Source organism: Microtus ochrogaster, unplaced genomic scaffold, assembly GCF_000317375.1.
Source record: "Microtus ochrogaster isolate Prairie Vole_2 unplaced genomic scaffold, MicOch1.0 UNK68, whole genome shotgun sequence".
Lineage (NCBI taxonomy): Eukaryota > Metazoa > Chordata > Mammalia > Rodentia > Cricetidae > Microtus > Microtus ochrogaster.
Genome location: NW_004949166.1, coordinates 1,611,675 through 1,612,791, shown reverse-complemented (window position 1 = coordinate 1,612,791; position 1,117 = coordinate 1,611,675).

Below are 1,117 nucleotides of genomic sequence, written 5' to 3'. Positions count from 1 at the left end.
TTAAAGATTTATTTATTTATTATGTATACAACATTCCTTCCATGTATGTTTGTATGCCAGAAGAGGGCACCAGATCTCACCATAGATGGTTGTGAGCCACCATGTGGTTGCTGGGAACCGAACTCAGGACCTCTGGAAGAGCAATCAGTGCTCTTAACCTCTGAGCCATCTCTCCAGCCCCCCAATTTTTTTTTAATTGTTAGGCTGGGTGGGGCTGATGGTTCAGTATGCAAAGACGCTTGTAGCCAACCTGAAGATTTGAATTCAGTCCCCCAAATGTACACTGTGGAGAGATTTCTTTCAAATTGTCCTTTGACCTCCATACATGTGCCATAGGATTCACAGGCCAACACACATACACACACAAAAGAAGTATAAAAAAACCCACTGGGCATAATGGTCTATGCCTTTAATCCCAGCTCTCAGGTTTACTTCCAGAGTTACAGGACAGCCAGAACTGTAGAGAGAGACCCTGTGCCACTCCCTGATCCAAAAGAAAAAAAAAAAAACTGAAGGGGCTGGAGAGGTGGCTCAGCAACTAAGAGCATTGACTGCTCTTCCAGAGGACCAGGGTCCAATTCCACATGGGGGCTCACAGCTGCCTGGAACTCCAGGGCATCCAGTGCTTCCTTCGGGCCTCTGTGGCACCAGGCACATGGTACACATACATACACACAGGCAAAACATACAAATCCTTAAAAATAAAATTAAAATGTAAAAAATCAACCAAAACTGTTAAACAGAGAAACCCTGTTGTGGGAGGGGAGCATTATTGCAGGAATTAGGGATATAACTTGGTAGGGGCCTAGAATGTGGAAGGCCCTGTGTCTAACAACTAGCATGCTAAAAAAAGTACCTTAAGTTAATTTTTTTGGAGTCAGGGTTTCTCTGTGTTGTCCTGTCTTGGAACTCACTCTGTAGACCAGGCTGGCCAGAGATCACCCACCACTGCCTCCCTAATGCTTAAAGTCCTATGCCACCACAGCCCAGCTTAAAAGTTTTTTTTTTTAAGTTTTTTTGTTTTTGTTTTTCTGAGACAGGGTTTCTCTGTGTAGCAGTCCTTGACAATCCCTTTGTAGACCAAGCTGCCCTCAAATTCACAGAGATCTGCCTGCCT